We start from the raw sequence: 8,844 nt of genomic DNA, 5'->3' as shown, positions 1-8,844 counted from the left end.
AGAAACATGAACTTTCTTTCATTTTGACCTTCGAGGGTTGCCACTTCTTCCAGCCCTCAGATTTTAAAAGAAAAAAAATAAAGTGGGCATTTTTTAGACTCTCTCTTTCCCCTCCCCCAAGATGGTTTTCTTGTCTTAAATAATTCCATGTGTACCCAGCTGGGAAACAGCCAACCAAAAGCATCTAATAACCAAAAGCACATCCATTTTTCTAAATGACACGAGCATGTAGATGCTACGCGTTGCACCTTAATGAAATACTTTGAAACAGATGTTGTTCACTGTGTTTTTAATGATTTACCTATATTGGAAGTAGATTGCTAGAAAACGCATTTAATTAATAATAAATTTTCTCCTTGTCCCTTGCTTAATGTTCTTAAGAGTTCCTCAGTGCAGCGTGCACCCCAGAAGCAATTCTCTCCTAAGGACTGTGTATGCACCCTGGATTCTTCTGAACAAATCATAGCTAGTGCTTTAAGGATCGGCCACTACAGTGGCTGCAGATAAGCTGGTCTCTCTTTTCTGGGCACAGTGCCCTTGACTTAGTCTAATCTACCTGCTATCCTGGAGTCGGCTTGGGTTTTGATTCTTGAAAATTCTTACTTTCACGGCCAATGAGAAGGTGCGCCTCTTTCACCTAGTAGGACAAACCCATGCTGGCCTCGGCTGCTGGCTTGACTATTGTCTTAGCCATCTTACCATTGACCAGCCAGTCAGCAGGTAGAGGAAGCTGCAGCATTGGGAGCGCCTATACAGTTGTCTCATGACCACTGGGCAGAGGTCCCAATGTTGGGTATTGTGCTAGGCCTCCTGCCCCACCAACGCCTCCAAAGAACACTGTGTTCAGACATCCTAGTTTCCTTCAGACTTCTATAACTCAGTCCCCTTGTCCAATCTGGCCCTCTCTGCTCTGTCAATGATAACTCACCCTGGAGATATGCTGAGGACCAGGGACGTCCCTCAGCAAGTCATGCAGCTCAGTGATCTTACCTTGGACTTCTAGAACAAAAGCCTTGGTGTTACCTGGGCAAGCAGCCACACTGAGAAGTGAGGAAGCCCAGGAGCCAGCCAAGGTGCTCAGAGTACCTGTGCCTGTTCCTGACCCCTCAGAGCCTTTTCTGTCGACTTCTTTTGTTCCCAAAGGCCACTCATTCTCTATCACAGTAAGACTGAGTTGTGGAGTTTTCTGGAATGTCTTTAATTTGCTGTTCCATTTATATCTATTTCTGTTCTCAGAGAAAATGTATCGCCTTGTCATCTAGGTGCAGGGATAGTGAAGGAAAGACATGAGTCTGTGACCGATATTATATATATTATCATATATATGATATAAATTTGTGGTGGTCCCTCACAGCTAGTAAGATCCTGTCTAACCCACCAACTACAACCAGGCTTTAGACCTGAGTGTTTCTATAAGCTTTCCTGCTCCCAGTGACTGCACGTCAGTTTGCATATCTCTTAGTATTTCTGTCTCCATCGACGCAGGAATCTTGCAATTATTCCACTCACAGTCTTTGTTTCTTTCTGTTCTGCCTGTGAGTTTAGAGGGTGAGGCTGGGGAACCCTCACACCCCTGGCTTCATTCTGACACTACTTTCTATGGCTTGAACTGAGCGCTGGGTAGCTGTCTCAACACCACTTCCCTCTGACTCAGGGGCCAAGTGCACAGCAGTGCTGGGCCAGTGGCTTCCAGCTTTGCTTTGGTCCCATCCCAAGTCACGAAGCTGACGTCCTTGGAAACGTTATCTATTGCACACGGGACTGGAAGCTTCTGACCCAGCCCTAGCTCGTTATAAAACTTGAAATATTGCTTTTAAGATGGCACTCTGGGGTTAAGCATGGGACGCCATGAGCTCCCCATCCCCACTGGTCCCCTCTCCATTCAGTGACAAGCCATGGGCATGCATCCAATGCATCAAGTCCAACACAAGAGCAATATCCAATTGTCCACTAGATCTGAAATTATATATATTATGTAATTTATCTTCCTGCACTTTTGAAGTATAAAGTAGTAAATTGTACATATCTATCTCTATATATCCATAAGCTAGTATGTCTGTTTCATTATTTGTAATATTTGAGAACTGCTCATTCTTTGTAGAACAAAAATAATGTATTAAATATTTTAAAATTTGCGCTGTGATATTCCTCCCTGCCCCAAGTTTGTAAAGTGTTGCTCCTACATAAGTTGTCTAGAAATACCCAAAGCCAAAGGGGCACTTGGAACTCCTACAAGCCACATCCTGGGATTCAGTAGCACACAAAGACCTTGTGTCAATCAAATATCTGCAGAAGAGTGACCATTGGCACGTGCTGGCACATGCTTCCATGCCAGGCACTTGGTGTTCTGGTTCAGTTCTTGGTTATGTCTGGCATACTCTACGGTTATGGAGATCACCTTACACAAGGTTCTAGCTGGAGCAATGGCCCCAATCCATAGAACCAGTTACAATAAAGCTCAGTTATGACACCCTGGCTGGAAAGAGGTTTGGCTTTTTATTGTGTGTATGTGCATGTGTGTGTGTGCCTATGGAGGTCAGAGGTCAACCTCAGGTGTCACGTCTCAGGAGCCAGCTACCTTGATTTTTGAGACATTGTCTGTCACTGGGACCTGGGGATTGCTGATTGCACTAGCATGGTTGGCTAGAGGGCCCAAGAGCCACCATGTATCCACCTTGCTATTAATCAAGTCCAGCTTAAAAAATGGGCTCTGGGTTCTGGGTTTAGATTCAGGGTCTCATATTTGTATAAAACTCATATTAACAAGTAAGCTATCCCTTCTGCCTCAAGACCTCTATTTTTTTTAACAGAATGAATGTTAATGTTTTCAAGTTTAAATTGATGAGTATCAAATGGGGGGAGAATGACTACACACACACACACACACACACACACACACACACACACACATTAACATCAAGCCACACAATATGTGACACAGAGAACTGTGAAGCCAGGTTACATTATGCAGATCTGGGTTTGTGTGTGGGTGCCTGAGGATCAGAACTTGGGTCTTTACATTTTGCTGGATGAGCCATCCGCCCAGCCCGCACTTCTGATTTTTAAGGGTAGATCTGGGCTGGCACAATATGGACCCACTGCTCTGTCAGCAGCAGCCACGTGATTTTGAAGGAGTGCAGGCTTCTACCTTGTCTTGGATAGAAACAAGATTACCTGGAAATTTCCCAGGGAATTTTTCTCCTTGTTCCTGTCGCTGGGTGGAAATGAGGCAGACGCCTCAGGCAAGGACAGGAAGGTGGGGGAGGAGACAGAAGAGGGGCTGGGGGTCGGGGTAAGACATTGATTAAACAGCAAGGAAGACAAAGTCTTACTTTTTCTTCCTTCTCAGCTTTACACACCCTTTCCTTCAGGCAATTAGATGAGGACAAAGCCCCTAGAATTTGCTCCTGGCCTTGGTTCTGCCTCCTCTTCATTCTTCTTACTCCACAGAAGCCCTCCCTCCCCCCAACCCTCCACCCCCCACATCTCTACCTCCACCCCCATTTTAAAACCAGGAAACAGACTAGAAATATAGAAATATAGTCTTGCCACTGCCACTGACTGACTGACCATGCCTGGTTTACACTCTCTGTGATTCTACAGAAGGCGCTTGTCAGAATCTGCAGGATGGCATGGGGCTCCTTTAATGACATACAGAAAGCTCTGGGTGCTGGCTTGCCACATCTGAGCCCTCAGTGGAAGCAAGGAAAACCCTGCTGAGGGCTACCTTTTTTTTTTTGGAAGATCTGCAGTACAAAATTGGATCTGTGCAATATAAAACCACAGGAACGTCCCCATTTTAGAAGTCCTTTGAACAGGCTATGCTGACTGCACACCACACCTTTCAATTGCTGTCTGATTTGCAACCCCGCCCCCCCCCCTGCCCCCCCCCCCCATAGTCCCCATCTCAGAACCCTTGCTTTTTTATCTGGCCCTTTCTATCTGTTGAGGTAGAAAAAGTAGAAAATGAACAGGTCCCATTGGATCCCCATAGTGACAGAATATGCTGGCTGCTATTTACCAGGCTTCCCTGAGCAGATGATATGCTATGAAGGTCTTGAGACTAAAGAGCATCTCACCCCAGTACCAGGAGGTACACTTGCAACCTTCACACACACACACACACACACGAGAGGAGGGGGGGAGAGGGGGAGCTCTGTGTGTCCCTAGATGGCAAGACATCTCTAGGCACCACTGGTGATTTAATCAGAGAAAACAAATTGGATTTAGAAAATCAAGATATATTTTATATATATATATATATACACACACTCACACATATATCAACAAAATAGATACTTTGAACAAAATATATATTTTTAATGGAAAAGTTTTACTGTCTAGAGCTTAATTAAGCCAAGAAGCTAATTAAATTACCCAGAACACTCAAAGAATCAAAGATTCCTCTTAATTGAGATTTTTTTTTTCTAATCACCTTTGAGTAAATGAGCCGTGCAGTCTTTGGAACAGGGCTACTGCTTTCTGTTGGGGGTAGAGCAGCCTTCTCAGGTAGAGAGAAAGGATAACCAGGGCTATGGCTGCCATGGACCAATCTGCCAGTTCCCTCAACTATGGTTGGGAACTAGGAAACATCTTTTCGGATTGACTAAATCCACATCCCAGAGTGAGCTTTCCAAATGCAGCCGTTTCCTGGGAAGGAGCTGCTTCAGGCCAGAAGCTGGAGATGGTGCCTAGCCAGCCAGCCAACGTCAACCAACATCAGCCTTGCTTCCCTTTTCTGCCTGCAACGCTGGGCTCTCCACTAAGCAGCGAGGACTCATCTCAAGCACGTGGGTCTGGGATTGCTCTGCTGGGATCTGTCTTTTTTAGGTCACTTTTTTTTTTTTTACTGCTTCTTTCCACACTCTGCATCCAGGCTGCCTGCTTCCATTCACACATAGCCCAGAATAGCTGCTCTCAGGAAGGCCTAAATATAGGAAGCTTGAGACTGCCACTTACCTTCCCATTAAGGAGGCCTTCATTTTGAGTTATCTGTGGAGATAGTGTGCGGTGGGCTCCTGCTGCCATTGGCTCTTGCTCCCAGGTGCCGGGTCAGCCTGGACCAGTGGACATATCTGAGGAATGAGGTCTTCCTTAAGGTCCTTCTCCTCCATTGGCAGCAGCGGAGGCTGTCGATTGGCAATGAGCGTCATCATCCCCCAGAAGGCCTGTGCTAGGTTTGTGCAGCAGAAAACAAAGGCTAGGGTGAGATTTTCTAATTGGCTCATGATGGGTTCCTTGCATGGCAGCCCAGGAGACCTGAGGATTTTTCTCTGTGCTTAGCCAGCTTAATTACAGGTAATGGTATTCACAGCAGACAGCCCACAGGCAGAAGGCACTAAGGAGAAGAATGAATGTTAGCTAGGTCATTATTCATTTTTTGGGAACTTTCTAGAATCCCTGGGCAATAGCCTGTCCTTTTACTGTCTTGTCTGACATTAACACAGCCATCTCATCTGCTGGGAAAGGGCACCACTTGTAGAACTCCCATGTCTCAATTAAATGGCTATTATGGAAGGGTAACAACAGGAGACATGACTGACTGTCCGCTTATCATCTATATAACCCTGCTACAAAATCGTGTGTATGTGCACCCCATATCCTCCTTATTTGCAAGTTCTGTATGCTGGAATAAGAACTTTAATACAAAACCTAGTCACAGTGACACACACCTGTAATCCCAATGCTTGGGGGCTGAGGTATGAGGATCATAAATCAGAGGTCAGCCTGAGCTACAGGGTGAGACCCTGTCTCGAAATCCAACCAAATATGCTCCCCCACCTGCCTAGCAAAATCCGAACAAAGAGAGAGAGAGGAAGGGAGCGAGACAGAGGCAGAGAGACCTGCTTGTGTGCCATCAGAATCCCACCTAAATGGGTGGTGCTGCCCCGTGGGAAGCATCTGCATTTTCCGTTCCTTGTTTGCCATGCCAGAACCTTCTGGAAGCATTCTTACAGACACATCCAGAGGACCGCTTCCCCAAGCCTTTCAGCATCCCTTAATCCTGTCAAAATATCATCTCAGCTGGAAACCCAAATTGTTTTTCTGTGAGATTCCATAATTTTAACTGAGATATTCCTCTATAAAGAAGAGTCACAAGTCTATGCAGAGCAGGATATGAGACGCCGCAGGGTGTGAGGATAAGAACCAGAACCCCACATGGTATGACAAGGGTGCTGCCTGTGTGCCAGTTCCCCCTCTCATTGCAGCACAGTGCACAGTCAGTAGGTTTCAGTTATTTCCAATTTTTACGCAGTACCCATTTACTGAGGATTTAGACAAGAACAGAATGTCAAAGTCTCATGAGAGAGGCTTGCTAGAGCGATTTTGTTGAGTAAGATCTTGGCGGCAAGATAAGTAGAAAAAAACTAGTTTAGTTCTTTGTTACTGAAAAGAAGTGATGGGGTAGGGATGTAGCTCAGTTAATAGTGCTAAAAAAAAAAACAAAAACAAAAAACAAACAAAAAAAACCCCTGAATTCCAACCCCAGCACTGATAAACTGGGTGAAGTTGTATGTGCCTACAATCCCAACACTCAGGAGGACCAGGTACCCAAGGTCATCCTCTGATATCTAGGGAGGTTAAGGCTGATTTGAAATACACGACGGCTGTCTCAGAACAACAATAAAAACCCAGAGAAGAAGGGGGAAGAGGTGAGAAAGATGAGGTAGCTTATCCTAAGAAGTTCTGGGGTAGCCAATGCCGGAATAGTGCTCAGGAGCAGAGAGGGATTCTAAATAATAAAACTTGTTGCCATGGCAATTAGTCAGAGGATGGCGAGGCCATTTTTTTCAAAAGGAGGATCCTAGATTATGTGAAGGAATAGACACTCATCTAATTCTGCAAGGAAGTGCAATTAAATGCCACTTAAAGTTTTGTATACAATATCTGTTCCATTATGAAACATGGAAGCGAAAATATGAGGCCAGTTTAGCAGCCATGGGTGCTTTGTCAAAATCTGGCAAAGCTTAATTCCTAGTTCTTTTTTTCCCTACAAAAAACAAAACAAAACAAAACATAAGAGTGGAAAACCGATCGAATACTGTATTATTGTCATCACTGTGACCAAATATTTGGCAAGAAACAATGTAAGGGGTGAGGGTCTACTCTGACTTACAGCTTTGAAGTGATACAGTTGGTCATGTGAGGGAGGTATGATCATCACAGAAGTGTGAGCAGGGGGTAGCATTGCGTCTGAAGTCAGGAAGCAGAGCACACATAGGAAGTAGGGCCAAACCATCCAACCAGCTTCCTCCAGCTAGGCTCCACAACCTCCCAGTCCAGTGCCAGTAGCTGGAGACTGGACGATCAAACAGAAGAGCCAATTGGGGGAGAGGGGCTCATTTCATCTTCAAACTACAGCTGAAACAACGTCCAGAGATGCATATGCAAGACTTTTATAAATAAAGAGGATAGTAACCAAGGATTTATTATATTTGAATATAATAAATGGTTTGTAAATCCCAAAGTTGCAGGAACCTATGCTGTTTGTGAGACTTTTCCTGGGGAGTCATCGTATGCACGCATGCACAAACACAGCTACTCATCCTAGAAGGGGAAGCCCACACTGACCAAAGTAACAGTTACACCCCATTTAACTTGGTGGGTCCCTGAGTTTTCTAGAGCGACTTACGGGAGTGTATGGGTGAGGGGCAACCTGCTGGAGCAGGATTCTCAAAGGCAGCTGCACCCTTGAAAAACTCCAAGGCAGCATGGGTGATAGCTCACGAAAGCTATCTATCTAGCAGGCCTGGAGTTTCGATAGGTGGAGCCTCTGAAACATGGCTGCTCAGTCTCCTTCCCCAGCCATGGTTTATTTCCTCCATGGCCTCAGGGAGGGGTCCTTGTGAATCCCGTCTTAGCACCCCTAACCATTTGAAGTTTGTTTCCTTCCTGAGTCTCTCTTTTTTTTTTTGTTTTTGTTTTTTTTTTGTTTTTCGAGACAGGGTTTCTCTGTGTAGCCTTGGCCATCCTGGACTCACTTTGTAGACCAGGCTGGCCTCGAACTCACAGCAATCCGCCTGCCTCTGCCTCCCGAGTGCTGGGATTAAAGACGTGCGCCACCACACCCGGCTTCCTTCCTGAGTCTCAAAGGAGGGCATTTCTCTAGCCTCTGTGACTCTTCATGTCCCTAAGCTTCGGCTACGTTGAATGGGTGAGTATCCCCAACACGACTCCCAGCTCCAGAGTTGTCTGCCTGCCTTAGACGACAGAGCATCAGCTCTGTTGCCATGGACTTCTGACTGAACACAGTTTATTCCTTATAGTTCTTTACGGAATGTGGTCAACACATGACAGCTCCTTGCAGAAGCTAAGGTATAACCTGAAAATCTTAAACTACACATTAGGCAGCTTCAATGGTCCCTAGTGGTGTTGGAAGTGGCTTTTTTTTTTTTTTTTTTTTTTTTTTTTTTAGTTATACAGAATGAATATCTGTTTCATTTCAGTCAGCAGTAAATGAAAGCAATAAGGGAGCAGGCACTTACAAACAAGACAGGAATTTAAAAAGGAGTGGGTGGGGTGCAGTCTGTACATTTTGAATCTTTACCAGGCTCTGTGGGCCTAGGCAGTAAATGGGGATTCCGTTGGGCTTATGGTCCATCTCACATTGTCTTATTTTCTTTTTGTGTTGCTGTGATAAAATACTCTGACAAAGGCAGCTGAAGGGATAAAAGGTTTATTTGAACTCACAGATCAAGGGCTCATCACGATGGGGAAGTCAAGACACCCAGAGCATGAAGAAGCCATCCTGGATCTTCCACTGGTCCTCCGAAGAAGCAAAGAGGACCCCCAAGGGGGAGAAGGCTGATGAAGAAAGGGCCAGGAGCCAACAGGATGTTACTG

The sequence above is a fragment of the Acomys russatus genome, chromosome 3, assembly GCF_903995435.1.
Source record: "Acomys russatus chromosome 3, mAcoRus1.1, whole genome shotgun sequence".
Classification (NCBI taxonomy): Eukaryota; Metazoa; Chordata; class Mammalia; order Rodentia; family Muridae; genus Acomys; species Acomys russatus.
The sequence above is the reverse complement of the archived record's forward strand: the minus strand, read 5'-3'. Positions refer to the sequence as shown.